The 25,809-nt window shown below is 35.1% G+C and overlaps 1 pseudogene; it reads left to right on the top strand.

Annotated features, from left to right (window-relative positions):
- Window positions 1-12,517, top strand: part of LOC113232757 — a 23,881-nt pseudogene extending 11,364 nt beyond the window's left edge.
- Window positions 12,518-25,809: the final 13,292 nt, after the last annotated feature.

Below are 25,809 nucleotides of genomic sequence, written 5' to 3'. Positions count from 1 at the left end.
ATTACGCACATAAATTCCAAAAAATTCAGAGGCACAAACCTGGATTCAAACCCACGACCCTCTGCTTGAGAGGCGATAGGTCAAACTGTTAGGTTACCAGTAAAGCTGTTATTAAGTAAACTTAGGATAATCTTAGTACAGAGTACTAAAAAACCCGACCTCAAAAGTACGTGGAATTATATATAATCACCAAGTTTTATTGAAATCGATTATCGGTAAGTGACCAAACACGGATTCATCCCCTAGTTCGCCACTATACGGGACTTGACACAGAAGATAACAAAAATCGGTTCTCACTACTCAAAATATATTGAGAGCATGGATTTATATATTTCATAAACTGGATCGCGCACTTCGATATACCAATATTAAAAATTTACACCTTATTGAGTTATGTTAAGGTTTATTTTAAGTAAAAGTAAAAAAACCGAGTCACGCAAGATAGCTGTAGTGGTCTGTCCTTGTCTAACATGTTGCCAACGCTAAATAAAATCATCTTAGGCAGTATCTAGTTCTAGTAACTTTTTAAATTTTGGTTAAATAAAATTAGCTTGAAGGTAATATGCTTTTACTGTAATAATACAAAAAAATATGCCAGCAATGAAACCTTCATCTAAGAAGTAGCATATCAAATAAGTATTCTAATTTATATTCTGAAATAATATTATTAGTTTTGGTCATCTGTAAGCGGCCATATTTTCTGTAAAAATTAAAAAGTTAAAAACAATATGGCTGGCTGAAACATGAATGGACACCCTGTTAGAAAGAGACGCATTACTACTTTGAAGCCTCTCACTCGGCTCGTTTTGTTAACTTAGTGAGCGGTCCAGTTTACAATACAAGTCCGTGATTGAGAGTGAAAAACGCCTTGAATTGGAGAATAGCAAAATCTACCATTAAAATAATTGCTCCTTTTAATAAAATTTAGGCGCTATTTATAAAAATGAATCTTCATGCGTGAACAGCCATCCTTAGAGGGGAATGATTTTCTTCAAAATTAAATGGGACCACTATGGAGGTGCACTTCTTCTAACAAAAAAGAATCATGAAAATCGGTTCACAAATACTGGAGTTATCACGTAACATATATACAAAAAAAACATACAGTCGAATTGAGAAAATCCTCCTTTTTTTGGAAACGGTTAAAAATAAATAAAGCCATAATTACTATATACCCTAGCCCTGATTATTAAAATTCTACAGCAAAAAAGTCGTTAATTACCAAAAACAAGAAGACATTTTTTAGTTCGGTCCGTGGCTTAATTGACAGTGCACCTGACACGGATTGCCTGAGTGTGCTGGTTCGAATCCAACCGGATCGAATTAATTTTTCTTAGTGTTTCGATTTTATTATTCGATCTTATTAATTGCACAATAGTTTGTGCAATTACTCCACTAGTTTGTTATAATTATTTTAACAAACTACTAAGTTTATGTGACTGTTACAAAATAGCAAGGCAACTGCCTCCGTGGCCGAAGGGTTACCATGCCGGACTGCCACGCAGAGGTCCAAGGTTCGATTCCCGGGCCGGGAGAAATGTTTGTATGGCTTACATTTATTTCTCTCGTGAGTTTGGGTGTAATTTGTGATTGTCTATGTGTGTGTCCATGGCACCCGCGACACAGGGTTTCCCTAGTGCGGGGCTATGTTGAGTGTGTGCGTTATACAATACGACTGTGGGTTTAAATACATCACACGAGTGATTTAATGCCTAATTATACACTGTTTTATCTATTACACGTAATATAAGCTCTCTATGCTGTGTTCAAGAACCGCATGTTACGACTGGCGAAATGGCGGCAAATAAAAACTTTTCTCACGCATGTCAAACAAGCGTTTTTATTTAATTCATAGACAAACTAGAGCTGGACCCAACTATATAATATATAAGTAACATATAAGTAACGTGTGAAATTTGTCAAGATTGTTTGCTATTGACATTTCATTTCGAATAAAACTTCATCTCGACTGATATTAGAATTGAGGTCGAATCAAATTGTTTTGTTGTTCAGAGATGTTCGAAATTTGAAAGTAATAATAAAATTGAATTTGATGTTATTAATAACATTTTCACAGTTAAGAAGTAAGAACGTTGTTGTAACAAAACAGTGTATCTTTGTGGTGGTCGTAATTTGCGGTTTTTGAACACATCATGGAGGGTTTATGATATGTGTGTATATAAAAAATAATTGAAAATCGTGATAGTAAAACATCGTGAAATTCAATACACTTAAAAATTACAAACGTACTTAACAAGTTACAAAGTTCGTTTTTGAATCTTTCGTTTTGAACCGAGGCGTGCCTGCCTGAGTGTCACATACACTCAGGCAGGCAGGCCTCGGTTAGCGAATAATGTTATTGTTCCAATAACAATAAAGTTTTATGAACCTTACTCGGGTGTATAATAATAATTGAAAAGATTTCAGCTTGATTGTTTGGCTTTTGGCTTTGGCAATCCGACTGTTATAGAAATATAGATTTCAATATAATGGAATTCAATTGAAAAGCGATAAATTTATCGGTGTTTTCTGTTATATATTTATTAACCTGTACGGCGACATTTAGAACCTTCAAACGTGTGAAGTATTGAGTCTGTGTGGCGGCTATGGCCTAAACACATGTAATAAATTGTCGACAGGGATGTGATATTGAAAATATTAACAATTATGATGTAATTACGTAACATTTTTATTAGGAAAATATCAAAACTGTTCATTCCTGTGACGTCATTTTGAGTTTCTTAGCATCAACTCCTGCAGACTTTCACAGATGCACGTATAGAGGTGCGCATATCCATAACGATTCGGTATCAGTCGATAACTAAGTTTTAATGTTTTCTCCATTGCCAGAAAACTGACCCGTTGGCAAACTATTGGCCGATTTCAAAATTAGTATCGTAGACTTCCACGCGCGCATAAATAAAATTTAAAAAAAATGAAATGAAAATATTAAGCTCTCTATGATGTGTTCAGGAACTGCATGTTCCGACTGGCGAAATGGAGTCAAATAAAAACTTTTCTCAAGCATGTTACACAACCGTAGTTTTTTTAATTCATAGACAATGTAGAGTCGGCCCCTACTATCATATCATTCGATATCAAATAAAGTGTGAAATTGTCAAAATATTTTTGCTATTGACATTTCATTTCGAATAAAACTTCATCTCGACTGATATTAGAATTGAGGTCGAAACAAATTGTTTTGATTTTCAGAGATGTTCCAAATTTGAATGTAATAATAACATTGAATTGTATGTTATTATGAAGCAATAATAACATTTTCACAGATAAGAAATTTGTTCTAACAAAACAGTTTATCTTTATGCTGGTCGTAATTTGCGGTTTTTGAACACAATATAGAGGGTTTATGATATGTGTGTAGATAAAAAAAATTTCCTACAGTAACTAGGCTGTAGATATAATAATCGAGAAAATTCGGAAATCACGAATTCTTCATGTTTTTGCCGCATCTATGTTATTATAGGTAGTCCATTTCAATCCATTTTGTAAGAAATGTAAAAAACCCGAAAGAAAAAAGTAGTGTGATGGGGTCTTGGGTGGTGGGTGAGATATATATAAAAATTGGAAGAAGTCTCAATATGACGACATTTAAATATATCCAAAAGCAGTGTAATCTTTCACAATTATGTGCCATTATTGGCATGGGCTTTATTCTATGAAAAAGTATTTTGCCTTCGTTTGTGGTTTTAGTTAAGCTGTATAAATTTATAACAAATACAAGGTGCCCGAAAACTTATCGATAAACAGGAAACGGGATGTTGCCCAGTTTGTAACAACTCTAAAAAAATATATGTATATAAAAAAATCGGAGTTTTTTGTTAAACGACTTTTTATTAAAATTTTTAGAAAATTACGTCCTGCACTCCATTTCAGGTAGGTACTACGGTTACGAATTCACAAATTTTACTGCTCTAATTTTTATACCGATAACCCATGGAGGCCATACAAATATTTCTGCCGGTCCGGAAATCGTCCGGGAGTTCTTCATGACAGTGCAGCACGGTAACCGTTCGGCCACCGAGGCAGTTATATACTACAGTCAAAGAACACAGTGCCAAAAATAGAATAAATTGATAGTTTCTAAATGTTAGTATGTAGTTAGAAAATGTGTCTAAATTTACCTCTCGTGAAATTAACTGAAAATATTAGGTAATTTTGACACCACTTTTCATTTAAATAAATAATGTAAACGGTTCGTTAAACTCTTCATAGTAGTGCAATGTCCCCGACCCATATTGCGCCAGCTTAGTGGATGAGGCCCAATTTTCTGCTTGGAGGTTTTCCCAATAGTAAAACGTATGCCATAGTGTACAAAATTTGTTTGCAGATAATCGACTTTGCGTTGCTATCAGAGTCAACAAGTGGCCCTCCAATACTTCACGTACTGACTGCCAGGAGCACTGAACCGGTATTGTTTTATATTGTGATAATTGTTATTCTTAACCACTAACGCGCTTGGAATACCTAATTGGATGGCAAAATGGCTGCCAAGATAGTGATATCCATAATGACACTTTCATCTGTCAAATTTTATGTTTAAGGTTTTAATAATTGGAGTATAATTATCAGTTGAAAATATGGGGTACCAAAAGCTGGTAAACTTTTTGTTGCATCGTGTATACTAACGTATTACGTATGTGGACATAATGATTTGTTATACAGTTCGGGCGGTGTGAATATAAATTGTCCTTATGTCATTGTAATAAGAAACATGCATACGTAAATTCATATCTTTGAATTCCCGTCACGTTAGGTAGTAACTACCTATACACGATCCTGGAAAATTTATCTTGCTTCGCTTTAGCCTATTCTTCTCACTACGCTATCCAGCTTTTTTAAGAACATTCTCGATTTGGTCTGAAAACGTCCTTCGTGGCCATTTTTTTCCATGTCTCCTTCAACTTTGGCAATTATATGTACATATATCACTTTTGCCACCTTATTTAATAAAGAAATATTACTAGTAATATATTTTTTATTCATTGTTTATTTTAAATAACTACAGGTAAATCCAGGCTGGGACAGTTTTGCCATAGCATCATCCAATATGATATACGTCACATTCAGAGCTATAGTAGGATACTTCCTTAAAATTCACTGCGAGGGCGATGTGGGACTTTCTTACGTCTTAAACACTCTTAGTAAGTCATTTGATAAATATTTAATAATCTAATACAGGACGTACAATACTTACGGGCGAAATTTCAAGAAACACAACCTATACCGTTAAGAAATTTTTGTGTCGGACTCGATTTGCTGAATGACTTGATAATCAATTTAACTTACACTTTCTGTTAAACGCTCTCGGAACCAAAAGTTTGGCTAGGGTATCAGGTATCTTAGAACATTGACTGTACATTAGAATGTACTAAATACAATTACATGCTTTACCATTGTGCTGCTCAGCTCAATGAGTCTATTCATATATAAATTGAAAAGCGTGGGCGATCTCAGCCTCCCCTGCTTCGCCCTGCATTCCAATCCATAACAGTCCGAGATAGCAGTTCCCTATCTGATAAAGTAGCTTTGGTTATTGTACCAATACCTAAACAAGTCTGTTACTTCACGCGGCAAACTGGTCTCATTATATAGTTTGTCCCACAATACATTATATGAAACCAGATCAAAGGCGCTCGAGAGGTCTAGGTAGCACGCGTAAACCGGGGTCTTTCTAGCAGTATAGTGGACAGTATTGTACTGGACAGTATGCTTGAGACACAAGACAGCACTCTCAGTCAACAGGCCTGGTCTAAAACAAAATTGTGCATCATTTAGACTCAGGTGCTTACCCAGGTGGTCGTCAAGCAGACTGTCCAGAACTTTTGCAATCACGGTGGCCAAAGAAATCGGTCTATAATTAGATGGATCCGATGAATCACCCGTCTTGTTTTTTACGATTGGCACCACTGCTGTTAACATGAGATCACTTATGGTTTTATGCTTCACATTTGAATCGTGTCCTAATAATCTCTTTTTGTCAGTGTATTACAATATTTTAATATAAAGAACGTTGGTCTCTGAAAGCTGAGTAAGATCTCACTGCTTTGTCATAACTCACAAAAACTCTTGATACGACATTAGTATTTTTTTTATATAAAAAATAAGTGCGCATTTGCCCTCCATTTCACCTGATGGAAAGTGATGATCAGTGGGACGATGTAGCATGCACACCTAAATAATGCCTATTCACTCTCGCCTTCGAAAAGTCCAAGTTACAGCGTTCGGGGAACAAGTCCGCAGGAAGGCTATTCCATTGTCTAGCCGCTCGCCATATAAATGTGGAAGCGAAACGCTTCGTGTGAATCTTGTGAATATCCACGACTTATGGGTGGAATCCCAGCCCACGTCTTGTTCCCCGATGATGGAATCAGGGGAAGGCGGAATCAAATTATGCAATTCCATCGCACACTTTCCGTGATTTATATCCGATAAGCAGGCAACTTTACGGCGGTGTTCAAGGCTCTGCAGCTTCGCCTCTACTATTTTCGAGTCACATATAAGCCTCTTGACACGCTTGTCGATTGAATCCAAGGTGGCCAGTTGATATTTAGCAGAGTTATACCATAAGTGGCAGCAGTACTCCATACACAACCGGACTTGAGCTTGATACAGCTGAAGCAGCTGTGTAGTAGTAGTACGGGTACGATATATCTGGTCTCAACTCCAAGTCAACACCTGAGAAACATAGTTCAGTTCTCAAAATCAAAGAATTAATTGTTTATTGTACTAAAAACAAATTTTCTTCTTACGTATAAATGAAATTTGTTAGTTGTGATACACAGAATAAGCCGATTAAGTGTTTTTGACACCTGGTATCGGTTTTTTATTTTGTAAGGTTTTTAAATCTTACAAAATAAAAAGAGTTGGCAAAACTTGTTATCGTGTCACATTTTCATTTCAATTCTAATCTATAGATTGATTGTGAATCTAAAGATTAGAATTGAAATGAAAATGCATCCTTGAGTCAGAATGTGAATTGACCTTTTAAGTTTTTTTGCAGATGCTTATCCATTCTTTTTCTACTATCCGGCATTCTTCTATAAAATGTATTTGGGCGATGTTTTTACGATGATATACTTCACTTCGAAATTTCTTACTGATTTTATGATTTTCGTTAGTAGATATTCTAATTCTTTTATAATAACAACCAACATTAATTACTGGCAGTCTTAGATATGGAAATTTTCTTTGACTACCAGAACAACGATCTTTACTCCGAAGACAATAACCCAAAACACCAAAAAATATTACGATAAGTTTAATACTTAATTTAGTTTTACCTCAATGATATATAATCTTTGAGAATTGGATTAAACGAAATGGAAAACACTCATTTGACAGAGAGCAGTAATTGTACATATCCTAAGTTAATTTAGGTACATTGTATTCAACCTGTAAACAGGTGTAAAAATATTAATGAAATTGTACTTGGTGATGTTTATTTAATTTTTAATTAATATAAATTAGTGTTAGTATAACCTAAATATCTTTGTTACTGTGGAAGTGTCAGTAATTTAAAAGTAGATCCTTGTAGCAAGCATTGAGATAAATGTTTTCAAAACCAATAAATAATAGAATTGGAAAATGTTTTCACATTTATGACGTAATGAGAAAAATACAAAGGTTTCAATTGAGAGAAAGACAGAGACAGGAAAGAGCAGGAGAGGAAAACCGATAATAGGAATAAATAAAAATAAATTGAAAGTGATCAACTATAAAGAGGTTAAGGCTTTGTCTATGGATCATGAGATATAAAGAAATCTACACCGACTAGAGCGTGGCTCTTAAATAGGACGATAGAAAATCTTTATAAACATGTTGAAGTAGTTATTCTTGTTATTGACGATGTTTCGTCTGCGTGCATTTTATCTTGAAATTTTTAGTATGATTCCAGATTGTATTGTTCAATTGCTTGAAAGAGACGATTTTCTGTGAATGGAAGTTTACCAAAGTTCAAAAATGGATAGTTATTGTTAGTATTGTGGTTGCTGCATTTGTCGTCCTCTTTGTTACAAAAAGTTTTGTAAGTACATTTAAAATTATTATTTTTACATTATCATAATTTGTCGCTTTGATGATAAACAACACCATGTAGACTGTGGAAGTAACTAAATATTCGTTTTGTACTGGGAAAAATAACTGATGATAACATACTTAAGAACCATCTAGATTTAATAAAATATCTAGATTAATAAATCCTTTAAATGAAAAAAAAAGCAGGTTTGAAATCAGTTCATCCGTTTGGAAACTGCAATGCCACAAACAGACACAAAGATACACTGACAAAGGACTCAAACTTAGATCTCCCATTATTTTGCGTATGGGGTTAAATAAACAATATGAGCGTTATTTAACATTAATGCGACGAAAATTGTCAATAGTATCCGTACTTGCAGTAAAGTTGAAAGTGTCGCTATATAGATTTCTGTCGACAGTGTTACCAATAAAATATATTATGATAACTTAGTTTGGAAAATTAACCCATTTCGTAAAATATTTCTAATTGCTGAGAGGCAAATATATAGCGAATTGAAACAGATTAAGTCGGTAGTCGGGTGTGTAAATAATGTCATATAAAAAAGTACAGAAGCCAATATTATTATTATAGAATATTATCTACATATACGGTAGAGGACTTTTTTGTTGAACCTTTACGTTTTTCCAAAATTTGCAAGAAGGAAATAGCTACTTACAAATAAGATTACATTCCCAGGTACATAAGGTAAATATACCTTAATAAAGAGTAAGTATACAGTGTTCTCATTGTAATTTTTAATGTACTCATATACTTGATTTTTATTCTCATTTTATTTAATTTTGTTTGAAAGTGTATCGCAAATTTTAAAATTGTATTGTTCATGGTAACAATTACGTCAAATATCAATAATGGTATCACTACTTTAGTATTGAAAAGTGTTCTCTCTGCCTTTACTTTCTTATTTCAGAGTCGATCAGTTCTTTTAATATATGGACACTTTCTACCAACATTGACGGAAATTTTGGTCGTAATGCTATTTTATCCTATTGGTAGACTGTTAGATGATATAAGATTCCATTATGGGAACGAATTAACGAAATTGAGAAATTTTAATATCTACATTTTTCCCATCTTTTATACTGTAAGTATCAATTTTGGCTTATATTTAAGAAGTCTATAAAACATGTTCTTTCTGTTTCTGTACCTGTTGTTCGAGTACAGGTAAGTAGATGATTTGACGCTAGGTTATTGGCCTACTGTATTCTTTTCCAAATCAAATATATTTTTTGTAATATATGTTTACAGGCGAAGGTATATAAATCCCTGTACCACCTGCATCAATTTTATGAAATAAACGTTTTTAAAGTCGCTGCCTCTCATGGAAACTTTCAATATGCCTGCAAATATTTCTGGATAATCAACATTGTACCTATAGTTTTTGGATTCTTCTACGCAATTTACAAAGTCGTTTTTAAAGAAAAAAAGGTTCGTTTCACATGTCTACTAAACTTATCTAGGTGAAAACATAGCCCACTCTGACTTGTAAACGTTATAGATTATTTTTCAGGAGATATTTCGAATCATGTATAAATTAGAATTGTAATACTACATATGAAGGAAGATATACGAAAACCTGCTTGTTGGAAGTAGATCACAAAACTTGCGACGCCCAACTGATTGATATATAAATTGTCTAGATTGCGCGTTGCACCGGGATACAAAAATTTTGACTAATGGGGAGTTGGGTTTTATGTTTCAGTTGATAATTTTTTTGTCGCCCACCTGGTAGTAAGTCCATAACAGTTGCAGTGTCACTCAGTGCTTTAAATAACAATACCTGAGGGTCACTGCCACTGTGCCCGTCGCCCTGAGATATAAGTTGGTAAGTCCCATGTGCCTGTAATTACTTCAGTTGGATTGGGCTTGGGAGGGTGCAGGGTAGTTGACATGATTGCGTCGAGTCGTCCTTGAATATCTCAGAAGAAGCCACTCTTATATCATTGACAGATGCGAAGATAAATAAAAGTCAATTCTGTATGACGGCCATCCTAAATTTGCCATATTAAAAATTTTTGGTTCCCGTAGAACCTGACCTTGACTACTTTTATCTCTGATGCGGAGCACTTTTTCAAGATTTCCGAAGATTCTTTTATAAACTGATTATAGCAGTACATACGCACATATACTTGACGCCCTTTTCCCATCGGGATAGGTTGACACCACAGCGTTCCGCTTCCTACGAGCCTGATATGCATTTTTCTTCTCTTCATCACGCATCAATGTTTACTACGCGCTCGTCGGTAAAAGGTATTCTTGACCTGGCCTTTCTTTAGGACATCTTAAAATTTAGTCATGGCATGTTCGCTTTGATCGGTTCACCAACAGGTGTATCTATAAAAAAAAACTTATAGTCTCTATTAAAAAAATATTGAACGTTTGTCCAATATTTTTTTTCTTCCTTTCGAGGTAGTCCCAAGGTCTGGAAGTTAGAAATAGAAATAATAGGAATAGGTCTAATGATTGCTATCATCCACAATTCGGGAATTCGTTGGTTTCAATGCCGTGATGAATCTTAAAGTCCTCGGAAGAGTAAGCAACACCATGTCGCGAAAAATGTCGTCTACACTACTACTAACTAGCTAAAATAACTACTGAGTTACCTTACTCACCGTCTAGCGTCTTGGCATAGTCCAACAAAGATGGAACGATTCAGCATTTTGGGCACTCTGTTGCGTGGACCCAATTTCATGCTTTTAATGTAACCCTTACCCAGTGTCCAAGCCTTTAATGTATGTTAGTCCTTAGTGACACTATTCATATGGTGTGTCTGTACAACACGTTTCGGAGACGTCGTCTTCTCAGGTCAGTAGTTTGGTCAGAACTGTCCTCGTCGTCTTTTGTCGAGAGGAAAGTCGGTGTAGTCAGTCAGTTTTTGTGGCCAGTCAGTCCACTGGCCACCCATAACGGTTGAACTCGATAGAAAAAAACTTTTTCAAATAATCAATTTGCATTTTAAAGAATTTTTGTTTTTAGCGTTGGCTTGCACTTTTTACGCCGTGTTCCACGTGGGGTCCGCAAGAGTTTGTTGTACGTCAGTTGAGAAAACGCTACGAGTCTAGAGAGGTAATTCACTATTAGCCTTAAGTGTACTAATATTGTTCTGGTATAGGAAATGAAACTATTTTTCCGGATTTAAATCGTGTATATTTGTTTTTGCAAACAAACCGACGTTTCGGGCCCTTTACAGGTCCCATCCCAGTCAACCGTGACCATAGTTTCATACCAAAATAGTTTCATTTCCTATGTGTAACAATCGCGAAAACTAAGAACTCCATATTGTTTTGGTATATTTAGTACATTGATATTGAGTAGTCTTAGTAGGCTCACTATTTACCAAAACGGGGCGGAAAAGACTTGTGTTTTATGATATTTCTTTATTTTCACATCTTCGCTCTGAAAATGAAGCTGCTATTGGCTATTGAAACACGTTTCTTTACACAAACGCAAGTGCGCATTTCACCTCCACATCACCTGATGGTAAGTGACGATGAGGTCGATAATAGAGCATGCAAACCTAAACAATGCCTGTTCACTCTCGCCTTGAAAAGGACCACGTTATAACGTCCAGGGAATAAGTCTGCAGGCAAGGAATTCCATTCCATAGCCGTTTGCCATATAAATGTGGAAGCGTAACGTTTCGTGTGAATCTTTGGGATGTGGGATGTAGGCTTGGGTTCCCTTCCCTTTATCAGCCTTTGCCTTCCCTTTCCATCATTCGAAGGTGGAATTAAATCGTCTAATTCCATGATACATTCTCCGTGATTTCACACATTCTTTCTCCTTTCTCCACTTCGCTGTGGTATATTACAGCGCTGAATTGGCAAAGGTCGTCATCATTAAATCATCATACCTTACAGCCAGTCGGAATAGACATAGTATATTTATCTAAACTTCCAGAAATAACTGCATTAAGAGTGGATATAAAATTATTTTTTATATAAAAAAAGTAAGTGCGCATTTGATCTCCAACCTCATGGCAAGTAACGATCGACGACGAGTCCTATTCATTCTCGCCTTGAAAACACAAGTTAGGGCATTCAGTGAACAAAGCACAGTCGTTTGCGTATAGCTTTGTGCTTTCGCATTTCCACCTTGGAATTTCTACAACCCCAGCCTACAGTTTTATTTCACATTATTAATTGTGTAACAACAATAACTTTACTACCGTATTGTATTTATACGACAATATTTTTAGTCATATATTTAAGAGGGAGGTATTATCTATTCTATATGTATTACTGGAGTTGTAGGTAAAAAATACTCCGTTTGCGATCTTTGTTCAAAGTAATGACAGTTCTCATTTTCTTCTAGTTTGTACCATCTCAATCGTCGCGATATCTAGCAAGGCATATGATGGCAAAGGCAGAGGCAGACACTTACAAACTCGATGTCCGCTATGAAACAGTCTTCAAGAAGCCAAGCGACATTGGCAAGGAAGTTGATAGAAAGATAGAATAGTTTCAACAATTTTTTTTTTATTATCAACTTCAAAATTAAAAGTTTCAAAAAAAATGTAAATAAATGTTCTTTGTATTGTTACAATTCTTATACTGAATATGAATAATATAAATAGTATTTTACGCGATTGTTACATAATGAAAGGCATTAAAATAGAGTGAATTTATGAAAGGAACCGACAAGATCTTCATAAAAACATCATACGAGTGTTTTAATGCCTAATTATGTACAGTTACATACACTTCTTTATCTATACACGTATTATAAGCTCTCTATGATGTGTTCAGGAACAGCGGGTTACGACTGGCGAAATGGCGGCGAATAAAAACGTTTCTCACTCGTGTCACGCAACCGTACTTTTTTTAATTCATAGACAAAGTAGAGTCGGGCCCAACTGTCGTATCGTTCGATATCGAGTAACGTGTGAAATTTATCAATATTGTTTGTTATTGACCATTGACTTACAATTATATGGACGTCGGGTCCGCGCTAAAAAGTGTCCGCACTTGTAAGGCGCTAAAATCGTATACAGAGCGCCAAACTCCGCTTTAGTCTTCATTTGTTCTTCTGACAGCGCGATACTGCGATGACATTACAATTTAAATTTCGAATAGGTTGACTTGGGACATTTTTTTCGTGGTTTTTGTATAAGACCCGTCGTCCATTTATTTGTAAGTCAATGTTATTGACACTACGTTTCGAATGAAACTTCGTCTCGACTGATATTAGAATTGAGGTCGAATTGTTTTATCAGAGATTTTCGAAATTTGAATGTAATAATAAAATGGAATTTGATGTTATTATTAAGTAATAATAACATTGTCACAGATAAGACATTTGTTATAACAAAACAGTTTTTCTTTATGCTGGTCATAATTTGCGGTTTTTGTACATATCATAGAGGGTTTATGATATGTGTATAGATAAATTAAGTTTTCTATAGTAAAGGACAAACAGTTGTTTTAAGTTTTTTGTTTATGTTTCATTATGTAATTTAATCATAATAATATATTTTAAAAATTCATAGTTGTACATTTGATTTATAGAAAAAATCTATATTAAATATTTTATTGAATGTTAGGATGTTTCACTACCATGATATTCATTATTTTTTGTGAAATTACTCCACTAGTTTCGTTATAATTACTAATACAAATATCGAACTGTCAGAAAAAATTACAGACGCTGTGCCAACTAAGCTACGGAACGAACCAGCGGACATCACGTATTTTTTATGTGCTTGTTTGTCGGATCTTTGTATTTGGTTTTCAACGACTTTTTAGCCGTAGCGTCATCTATGAGAAATCTATGAAATGCTATGCTATGCTTAGTTAGTATAGCGTCTGCCACGGTTTGCTAGAAGACGTCGGTTCTAATCCTTCCGGATCGAAGGATTTTTTTCTGGGAGTTTGATTTTTGTATTAATAATTATAACAAAAATGTATATTTTCAATATCGTATATCAGATAACTACACAAATTACCTGGTTTCAAACTTGGGAATATGTACTTAAATACCAGAGCAATAGAATCCACTCCAGAGCTCTATCCAGAACACCCAGATCAAAACGAATGTAGAAAAGTACATTAAGCCAATTTTATTTGATTTTGAAAAATCGTGACTTAATCGCTTGTTGCAACGTCCATATGGTTGTGGCCTGTATTTATGTATGTAAGTATCTTAGTTTTCTCATCTTTGACTTGTCTAAGAGCCCTGTTGGTGTTCTTGTAGAGGTTTCTTGACATAGTAGAAACCGTTTACATTAGCATCATAGGTGTATGTTAATGTATGTCCATAAACAATTTTCCCAACAGTGTAACAGAAATGCCCTCTGTCCATTCGAATGCCACGATCCCCTGGGGGATTTTTGTGGATGTTTTGAGCCTCATGGATCCCCAAGGGGATTTATTTGAATTATTTGTCCACATGAACCCCCTGGGGGATTCAATAGGATTTTTGTGTACACATGGATCCCTCATTATATTATCTTGGCTCTTGATTACGCTGTGAGTACATTTGAATGTACATTCTCTCGCTTCGGGAGTTATGAATAAAAGTGATACTAGAGCTTCTTGCCTCTTCTCCTCAGGAGACACTTGAGCAGTAAAGTTTAATTAAAATGACGATTTCAAGTATACTTCGCTTATCTATGAATAAAGATGATTTGAATTTGGATTTGAATCATTTTCTGTAAACCAGCAGTCAGGACGATTTTGGTACATTGTACAATCAACTACTGACTGAGAAGGTCTCTCTGCGGGTTAGCTTGCACAGGTGATATTGCTCCTCTCGTATAAGGGTCGTTAGAGAGGGTCACTATAATCAAAACTTATGAAGAAAGGACGGGGACGTACAATCAACCAAAAATCTTCAACCAGACACAAAACCATACGTATCAAAAGAAATCTTACCGGCGCGTTTACTTGCGCCTTGAGATACGATATAAATCAAGAAAATCCTATTACATGTGACATCAAAGATATCATATAAGACCATCTGAATGTGATATGGGTATGGTAAACTTAGAGACATTATTTTAGACAAGTTGAACGGTGGAATAAAATTTTATGGTTATCTTGCTGCCGGCACTCGTTGCCGCTGGCACGCGACACGTGCCGGCCGGACCGCCGGCAATTGGCCATTGTTATTCCGGTTACTAGTGGACTAGTTTTGGGGTACGATTTTAAATAATGTTTGCCCATATTTTCTGATGTCTTTTTTATTCTCCTTTTACGTTCTTGATGTTATTTATAATTAATCTAGTTTTAGGTTTTCACGACTGGAAATCATCACTCATTGGAAATGGAATTACTTTCAGTCAGCTGCTGTTTTGCTCACTATTTATACATAGAATAATATTATTTGATCTTCAAAGATATAATTTATCTATTGTATAAATGTGCACTTTTTAAATAAACATTTTTTAATGTTTCATATATGTATATATTAACTGTTCCGTCTATAATAGTTGATCTACGGCCAAAAAATTATAAATGGACTGCATTCAAGGTAACACTATCATTATGTTTAAACATCCTAAGTTAATATTTGATATAGGAAATGAAACTATTTTTCCGGATTTAAATCGCGTATATTTGTTTATTCAAACAAACCGACGTTTCGGGCCCTTTACAGGTCCCATGGTCACGGTTGACTGAGGTGGTACTGTCTTCAACCAGTTATGTCTAATATTGATGCAAACCACCCTATTATTTCACTATAGTTACAATAGTTATTAATTAAATACCTTATTTTTAAATTTACAAAGAAAACATTCCAATTTACGCTACATTAAGTTTTACAAATTATTTGATTGAATGAATTTTTATTAAGTTCAATTTATTATTAATTAATAATAGAAATTAGAATAAACTAAAACATATTAATTAGTAATGCAGTCTTATGTCTGTTTGGGATTTTCATTAGAAGAAATACTGGATCCTAAACTAGTGGTACGGAGAAACCATCTTCCCTGTTGAAATTAGGATATTTTTTAATTTCAATGGCCTCTCGCAGCATTCTGGGTAGATAACGGACTTCTTTTGCGGACCTGGGGTTTGTGAAACTTCATTGAACGTGTAGGTTTATTCATGACATGCTCGCAGACTGCAGACTTGTTTACGCGACGGTGTTTGACATCAGCTATATGTTCTTTGACGCGGGTACAAATACTTCGCTTTGTTTGTCCAATATAAGAGAGACCGCACTCACAGTCAAGCTTGTAAACTCCTGCATCCTGTAAGGGGATGTTACATTTCACGGGTCTCAGGAACTGAGAAATCTTCCTCTGGGGCCTGAAATAGGTCTTAATAGATGCACGCCTGAAGACTCTTCCGATCTTGTCTGTAACACCTCTCACGTAAGGTAAGATGGCAGGTCGTCGCTTGACTGTCGGTGGTTTCACACGGTTTCAACGTGACCATGGGACCTGTAAAGGGCCCGAAACGCCGGTTTGTTTGAAAAAAAAACAAATATACGCGATTTAAATCATCACGTAACAATCGCGAAAACCTAAGAACTCGATTAATATTTGATAGTCAAAAATAACATTTGATCCGCTTTTTTCATATAGGTCAAATCTTGGCTACCTCCATTCAGTAGTTAAGGTTAGGTTAGTATATGAAACACCAGATGCGAATTTGCTTGCGTTTCCGAACATAGTTTCAGGTTAAAGGTCATTCGTCTTAATTTTGCGGCACAACATGAAACTATGAAAGTTAATTTATACAACACAATCATTAGCTCAGAACAGATTAAAATATGCATTGAGTTAATTTATGTCGTGTCTCAAAGAAAAGTGATCAATTATTAAAAAAAGATGATCGTTTAATTTTTTTGTCTGCTGCTTTTGTAAAAATTTAATTGTTCGCGGATGCCATGGAAACGTAAATAGACAGCCACAAATTACACTCAGACTCAGGAGAGAAATAAATGTAGACGAACAAATATTTCTCCTACAATCTGGTCTGGGAATCGAACCCGGTATGGTAACCGTGAGGCAGTTATATATTTATTAGTATCTTATTTGTAAGTCAATGGTATACCTACATTGTAATATTTGATAAAATTATAAATATACCTAAATAAACTATACTTGCCAATGATGTGGAATATTTACGTAGTCCGGTTTTAAAAATAGAAAGCGAGTTAGAATGTCGGATTGCTGACGGAAGTTCGTTCCATAATTGTGCAGCCTTAATTTGTAAAGGTGTCTTTGAACTGCTCTGAGCAAGCGAAAGGAGGTTTCAGCAGGTTAGTGGGAAAAGCTGCTGACGACAGGTTTCGGCTTTTGCTTTGCATTCAAAGAAATGCTCACTTTATTTCATAGAAGTTAAGTTTGATATTGTATTTCTATCTCCAAAATTTGCGCTACGCGACTAGGCGCTGCTCGGCATCTGGATATTTCAAAGACACACACACACACACACACACATATATATACACACAGTATAGATGCGGCAATTTGAAGCGACCCTGAAGGTGGTTTACCACCGGCGAGTCGAGTCAAACGAATGTATGTCAAAATTTCAATTCTCTCCTAACCCTTCGCCTTCTTCTAGCCGTCTTCGGTGGAAATGGTCTGAATTGACGAGGATGGGCGAGGCGAGAATTGAATCATTTGTTCTTATATAATTCAACTGTATTACTGTCTACATAGAGCATTATACTTTGCAACGGAAACACGATCTGTGGCTATTTTTAGAAATAGGATTTTAGGATCGAAATTTCAATTCCCGTCCAGCCTTGTCTCATCTCGCCTCGCCCTTGGAAAACCACCTTAAGGATGTCCTCTAGTTGAGATATGAATGCCAAGACCCTTCATCGTGTTATATCTACTGTTATATTATTGGAAAGAACATCAAACTACGAAATGCTTAAAGTCGTCCCGTGGCTTGAGAAAATGCACCCATATACATATTTGCATGCATTAATAAATTCAAATTTTTGCTTTTCATTCTCCACAAAGTCAAATATAATTCTCGAGCTAACTACGGAAGTAATTTTCGAGAATCCTTAAGAGTGCTATGGCTAACTTGAAAATTATCTCTGTCGTTTTTAGGTAAATGAATTGACTTATAATTATATGGACGTCGGGTCCGCGCTAAAAAGTGTCCGAACTTATAGACAGTACTGCGATGACATTACAACTTAAAAGCTTTTTCATATTTCTTTACATGTCACTACGTTTAAATAGGTTGACTTGGGACATTTTTTTCGGTTTTTGTATTAGACCCGTCGTCCATTTATTTGTAAGTCAACGGTAAATGAGTTAAAAGTATCTTTGGTCAGATCTCAGAGTGTAGCACAGACAGATTATTTATTAAACTTTTAAATAGAAAATCTTTGTGAGGTACCTTCTTAATCTTATTTTTTTATGATAGCAAGTGATGGACGAACAAGTTGTGCGTCTGGTGGTAAACAAGACTACCTACAACAGTTGCAGTGCCACTGAGGGATATTATAGCAAAGGTCTGGGAGGGCCACTGCCACTGCACCCATCACTCTGAAACATAAAATTGACAAGTCCCATGTGCCTGTAGATTCACCAGCACCCTTTCCATTCAAAACCGGAACTCGGATGCTCACGTTACTGGTTGGCGGCAGAAATGTATAAGGTGCCAATATTTACCTCGACTAACTCTTTCAAAAAGAACTCTACTGCTACCAATCCAATATATTTTTGGATTTATTTTAATCTCATTAGTAGTTATTTGTTACTCCTCAATTAGAGTCAATTTAATTCAAGTTTACTTTTAAGTTTAATATGTTCAACCGTTTACTTCTGTCTTACACTTACTCGTCATAATTTTATTAGCAAGAGTATATGCCATATTATTATCGAGTTCTCAGGTTTTTGCGATTGTACACATAGGAAATGAAACTATCTTATTTATATCGAGTTCTTAGGTTTTTGCGATTGTTATACATAGGAATGAAACTATTTTTCCAGATTTAAATCGCGTATATTTGTTTTTTCAAACAAACCGACGTTTCGGGCCCTTTACAGGTCCCAGTCAACCGTGACCATATATAATATTAATAATAAATGTAATTAATAACTTTTGTAAAAATAGAGATAAATAATGTGGTTTGCATTATTATTAGACATAACTGGTTGATGACTGTACCACCTCATTCAGCTGTGACCATGGGACTTGTAAAGGTCCCGAAACGTTGATTTGTTTGAAAAAAACAAATATAAGGTTAGGTGGTGTAAGAGGAACTTACTTTATTTCGAGACAACTGTTATGAGCTCTAGGAGGAATAAATAATGTGTTATCGAATTTCCAAATACTCTAATCTTGCCCTGGTTTAACAGCGTTCCATGTTTTAACAATCGTTACGCTAAAATTAATACTTACGACGTATCAGACAAAAACGTTCAAGTTGGGCTAACGTTTCTCTTCTCCTAAAAAATGGGGTAAGAGGAACTGTCGTCATACTTCATATAAATATAATATATATTTAAATATATCCGTGGTTAACTCCTAAGTAAAACTATTTCTATGGAATTTGATATTAAAACCCATTGACTTACAATTATATGGACGTCGGGTCCGCGCTAAAAAGTGTCCGAACTTATAGGGCGTTAAAATCGTATACAGAGCGTCATTTACGCGTTAGTCTTCGTTTGTTCGACTGACAGCGAAGCAAGCATAATTAGACAGTACTGCGATGACATTACAATTTAAATTCAACGTTTTAGCTTTTTCATATTCCTTTACATGTCACTACGTTTAAATAGGTTGACTTGGGACATTTTTTTCGTGGTTTTTGTATTAGACCCGTCGTCCATTTATTTGTAAGTCAATGTTAAAACCATAAAAATAACGTATAGTTATCAAAAAAAAGTAAAAAAATAATTTTGGGGCAAGAGGAACATACAGGTTAAGGTCCTGACCTTACAAATTAAATTGACAAATTAAAGAAAAGTGAAGCTGTTATAATTTTTTTAGTACAAAGCGTAATAAAGGTATATTTTTAACCATTCGTTTACAAATCAACACATTAAGTAACTCAAGTACTTTTTAAACATCATCATAATAGAAAAACAATTTTTGGTCCAAAAATAAATTCATACTTCTAACAAAATTTATTTTTCTCTAGTCTTCATAACCACTCTACTTTGAAAACCGTTTCACTAAATCAATTGAAATTTGGTACTAAAGTAGTGTGGCCGCGTAGCTAAGGTGCAATGCGCCATTTTTGTGTTTGCTCTTAGATTACTTCATTATTTTAGAGCTTATGCATTTTTTTTTTAGTTTTCGATTAAAATATTAAATTTTCTATAAATTCCTGATGGAAAAAATGTGCTACGAGCATTTTACTGCTGGCTTTAAAAACTACTTTAAGATGTGTGATTGTTTACCTGTTGTTTTTTGTAACATTCGTCAGAAATTAACATCATGTAGACAAAGTCACTACAATTTTACCAAAAAACGCTTACAATTAAAAACGTTATTTGAAAAAAACTTCACTTAATTTCTTAAAAGTATATTATATATATAGGCATAAAATAATATATATGGATATAAAGTTGTGCTTGTTCGAATAGGACAATATTCCATTATGACAATTCATCAAAAAGTTTGTCACTCCTGACAAGGGGGAAGAGGAACATACGTTTCTCTTACCCCGTAAGTACTCCCTCTTACCCCAACAATGTTTTTGGCGGTTAGAAATTTGATTCCAATGAAACTCGTATAATTTGTTGTTTTTGAACTGGAAGAACTAATAAAAAGTAATACTTACCGTTTTCTCTACGTGTTTTTGTATAAAAATAATATCTAGCACTTTTTTCGCCGAGATCCAGCAAAGAAAAAATTTCGCGGCCATCTCGTGTTTTCAGACTACACAACAACGGTCGATTTTCTCTCTCAAATTTGGAACATTGTAGCCACATCTCTTTACAACCTTTAAAAGTAATTTGTTTGTCTATTTCTTCGACTGGGAGAATATAGTGCTAAAAGCTTTACTTTAGGTAATATGGATTTTAGTCCCTCTTCCCCCGGTGTTCCTCTTACCCCACCAGACTTTTTTATTTTATGGACTAGAGCATAAAATCCTATTTTATGCAGCCTACACCCAGCATAAATGCGAACTTTAAGAGCGTGAGAAGTGAAAAAGAAATTATTCAAATTTTATGCCCTAATGTTAACTTTTTGTTTGGTTGTTGTTGATTTTTTTATTTGTTGTGTAGTTTTTTTGATGACTAAATAACATAATATGGATTTTTTTTTATTTTGTTTATTAATTATTTTTTAATTAATTTCTGTAAATCAATTCTTCGTCACAAATTATCTATATGACATATTTAAATCGATTTTTTTTCATTCCATTTTACATCAACACACCTCTAGAAACTTTAAATCTCAATCGTCACCGGAATCATGCTATATGAAATATGAACTGTAATATAGTATCGGTGGTAAGTTGGTAACCCATGAGAGAACCGTTGCCAAAGAGAGTTTGACGGTTCAAATCCCGGTGGCGGTATATCCTATGACTTTTTTATGTTACGTACATTTCTGAATATTTGCAGACTCCTGCCTATACCTCCACGCTAATGATGAGGGTAAATGTGTCGAAATTGATGCCATTATAGTAACCATTAGTCTCTTGAGACGGATAACCCCACAAAAAAATATCCCGAAAAAAGACAGAGTTATTACCGTAAAAAGCTTTAAGAACTTTTTATACGTAATTTAATATTCTGTTGTGCGTACTTGTACCTTAAATAACACACATAATTCCGCTTTTATCAACCGTGAAATAGCGGCTATTTTGGCACATTGCAATAGCGAGTTAAACGTACCCACGGGGACCAGTCGATAAAAAATTACGGTGCCGCATCGGTTCGCTTTTGGAGAATTCAATCGACATTCTAGCGTTTTTTTGTAACGACTGGCTGCGAAGCCAATTTGTTAAAAAACGAGAGGAATTTTGAATAGGTGCTACGTAAGGCGCATTTTATTCGCATGATGCGTGTTTTGGTGTACGATTTTTATGTTACTGTGTAGCCTAGCCTTAGTAGAGAATGTGGAAGGTTCGATCTACACAACTTATTGTAAAAACAGGAAAAGAAGGCTGTAACGAAATAAAATTATATATAAAAAAAGTACAGTTAATACAAAACACTCCCTGTATAAGACTAAATCCAATATATATTAGTCCATCATTAATCTCGCTCTCATCTTATAGCAGTAGAGCTCCTTGTCAAAAAAAATACTCAATATGTAATTTTGCAATTTTCGTCCATTATAGCAAAGCTCAAGCAACAATCGACGACAGCCATTGACGACACCCGTCAATTGTTTCGAATTCGGGCTGGCCAATCGGAGCGCAGTTGTCACGGTAATGATATGGCAGAATAGTTTTCAAACAAATTAAATAACATTTCGTCTCTATTTCTGGTTAAATACTCGATGCCTGATATATAAGTGACAAGTCCCATGCGTCTGCAATTTCATCAGCATCCGCTTACAAAACCGCATCGCAGTAATGCACCACACATCACTGTTTGGTAGAACGAAGTATGGTGTAAATTATGGTATAAACAATATCCAATTTTTTTCTCCTTAGAGCGAGTAAAGATTACACGATAAAATATCTAACTTTGATTTTTTTTATAAGGAGAAATTTCTCTCTTTATATATTACAACCTGCTAAATTTTGATTTTCAACTGAAGCCCTAATTAGTTATTAAATTCACATTTGTTCCTAAAATTGGCAAATTGCCCACCAATTTAACGAGACCGCCAGTCGCCATCGGGCACTTGTCGATGTCGGGTCTGAGTCAAATTTTCTCTGCCTTATCTTATTTTGGCGACTCCAACACCTCACTTTTTAAATCAAGGGTCGCGTTTAAGTACCTCGCCTTAAAACGATCCGTCCATTGTGTATTCCAAACAAACTAGCGTCCAATAGTAAAGCAGTGTATCTTCTACTTTATGGTAATCATAACTCTGAAGAGACAAAGCGGCGGACGCGCACTGTCGTAAATCATGAGTGAGGACAAAGTAGATCCGTTGCTCCAATGCAAACTAGCCGTTTGTTGGATTTCAATTCAGCCCGTAGTGATGTAAAGTGGAGATTTATAAGTGCACGTGTAGCTAGGTCAGCGAAATGTAAATGACAGAAGCTTCTTTCATATTATTTAATTTCAAAATTACCTTTTTCGGATCTAAATTACGCATATTTGGTTTTAGATCTTTGTACTGGTTTTTGACATTCAGAGCAGATAGTGACATCTAGTAAGAGATTTTAAAACCTTCTTGCCGCAGTCAGTTGGTAACTTTACAGGTGCCTCAAGCTAAGGTTGATGTCGCTTTTTGATCAAATGATTATTGAGATTTTTTTGAAATGACTCCACTAGTTTTGTTATCATTATTGACCCGATGAGACTTGAACCCATGACCACGCTATACCGTAGTGCTGCTCTACCTGTACCAACTGTTATCGAGTGGTCGAAATACTCCTGTTTTTGTTATGTATCATTGCGCTGGTTCTCGGCATTCAGTGACATCTATTAAGAGATATTAGAATCTTCTCACCGCAGCCTGTGCCATAACAGGTCATCACAAGCTAACGTTGATGTATATTTGTTTTTTTCAAATGTTTCGGACTCTTAACAGATCCCATGGTCACGACTGATTCTAAGGAATAATTTCAATTCCTCTATGTAGCAAACTCGAAAACCTAGCACATTGTTGTTTATTTCATCAATATTTGAGATGTGTTACAAGATGAGTTGTGTCGGTAATGCGACGACGTTGAATTGTCTTAGGATGCGTTGTATTCCATAAGGGTGCACGAAAGGAGAAACATGTTCCTAGTACATCGCATCATGGGCAACAAACAGCGAATACAAATGGCAAATATATCCTATGCACAGTTTATCATCGCGACGCGATAATACAGTGTATGCCATCGATACGACAAGATAAAGACTACACAAATATAAATCAGAACGACATGCCCCACCGTAAGCAACTTAATACCTACGTTTTCGGAACTAAATCAAGTATATATAATTTTTTTTTCAAACAATTCAACATTTAACAACATGTCCTTGATTACATGTGTAATATCATTGACAGGTCCCAAGTGAATGGTCATGGCATTATATCTAATACGCACCTTAATGCCAACTCCCATTTTTAAACTATTATTAGGTATAAGGTTGGCTTCATTCGGGGAATATGCTACCGCTTTCACTGCGACCATCAAAGTGATAAAAAAAATTTTATTTAACTTCCTTGTTTTTATTTTACTAAAGAACAATTCTAATTTACACGACATGCGATTTCCAAGATATTAAACATTAATTTGTTTAAAAAATATTCGGATCGAACAACTGGTTTATTTTAATTTATTGTTATTTATCATTGACTTACAATTATATGGACGTCGGGTCCGCGCTAAAAAGTGTCCGAACTTATAGGGCGTTAAAATCGTATACAGAGCGTCATTCACGCTTTAGTCTTCGTTTGTTCGACTGACAGCGAAGCAAGCAAAATTAGACAGTACTGCAATGACATTACAATTTAAATTCAACGTTTTAGCGTTTTCATATTCCTTGACATGTCACTACGTTTAAATAGGTTGACTTGAGACATTTTTTTCGTGGTTTTTGTATTAGACCCGTCGTCCATTTATTTGTAAGTCAATGTTATTTATAATCTAATTAATGTATCTCCTTTATTAAACATCCACATATAGGACAAGTATCAATAGCTCCAGTATTGTATGGTGCGTGTCATTCTTTACACGGGGAAATTCATCATGGATGGATACCTTCCGCCTGGGGATACAAATGGAAGGCTATGTGAGAGTCTTACTCACTAAGACCCCGGCTCTGCACCAAGTGCTGGGTTTTGGGGTCGCTGAAGCAGTCTTCCAAGACTCAGCGGTGCCTTGTCATTTCCGGGCTCACCTCATAGGAAGGATACAAGTATTTTCATGCTTGAAAGAAGGTCTCAACCTTGAATGTAATTTTGTTTAAAACTTGAGAAATAAAGTATTTTATTTCTTTCGCCGATCGCGAGATGCATCTGGAACTCGGCTGTAGATCGATATCACTCGTATCTTTGTTGATTAGCTCTGATGCTAGTGAGGTATCGGCTACCGGCCCCTGAACCAGACCACACGCACGGACGTTGACACAGAAATGCCTCAAACGTCAACAGCTCTCAGCAAAATTAATCTAATATATTTTTTGAAATAAATTTTTGACAGTTTGTATGTAGCGCTCCGCAAGTCCATTGGACTGAGGATACATAGGACTACTTGTTTTATGCATAAAATTCCAATTCGTAACAAATTCTTTAAACTTAGCACTACAAAAATTTGTTCCTCCATCTGTATAGAAAATATCAGGTATGCCAAATGTACAAAATATAAATTTAAAATGTTCAATTGTTTTGTCATTGTTAATTTTTTTTAATTTAGAAACTTCAAAATATTTACTGTAGTAATCTACAACCAAAAGGTAATTTTTATCCCTATAATAAAAAACATCACATCCTAAGTGACTCCAAGGCTTATTTGGCATCTCTCTAATAGTCATAGGTTCTCTAGGATTCCTTCTTTTAAATTTGTCACATGTACTACAAGTCAATACCTTGTTTTTAATGTCTCTAGACATAAATGGCCAAAAGACTTCTTTGTGACTATTCATTCACTCAATTCATACTATGACGTGACTTAACACTAAAGTATGTCAAATTAAGCAATCTTAAAATAGTTACTCGGACGCAGTGAAAACAATATTATCAAATTTATTGTCTAAA

Source organism: Hyposmocoma kahamanoa, unplaced genomic scaffold (assembly GCF_003589595.1).
Source record: "Hyposmocoma kahamanoa isolate Upper Pololo Valley unplaced genomic scaffold, ASM358959v1 78, whole genome shotgun sequence".
NCBI lineage: Eukaryota > Metazoa > Arthropoda > Insecta > Lepidoptera > Cosmopterigidae > Hyposmocoma > Hyposmocoma kahamanoa.
Note: the sequence above shows the minus strand (reverse complement) of the source record. Positions and strands in the feature narration are given on the sequence as shown.